The sequence below is a fragment of the Penaeus monodon genome, chromosome 33, assembly GCF_015228065.2.
Source record: "Penaeus monodon isolate SGIC_2016 chromosome 33, NSTDA_Pmon_1, whole genome shotgun sequence".
NCBI classification, from domain to species: Eukaryota; Metazoa; Arthropoda; class Malacostraca; order Decapoda; family Penaeidae; genus Penaeus; species Penaeus monodon.
The window spans coordinates 8,541,699-8,542,121 of NC_051418.1; positions in this window are offsets into that span (position 1 = coordinate 8,541,699).

The following is a 423-nucleotide window of genomic DNA, read 5'->3' on the forward strand; positions in this document are numbered from 1 at the left end:
TGTTTATTTCAGACTTGTCAGCTGCATATTTGCCCTTGATTTTATTTCAAGGATCTGAAGTATGCAGTACATTACTTAAGGAGATGTCTGTGAGATTACCTATTAAATGTAGTTTCACATCCGCGCTCATGCATACCTAAGTATTTTGCCGATCCAATTCCCCAGTCTGTGTGCTTTGCCTAGGCGGTGCATTGTGTTTACGTGCATCCACCTCCCTCCCCCTTTGAGCGCCTCTCGTGCCGAGGTCCCTTGAGCGTCCGGATATTTACCGATCATTTCTTGGGGAAGGAAATAAACTAGGAGTCCTAAAGTCCCCTCGCGTGTCACGTGCGGCCAGAAGATCCATCGTTAGTGACAACGAATCCGATCATGTCGGTTTTGGGAATGATTGATAAATGTATGTCACTCCCTGTGGCTGTTGGT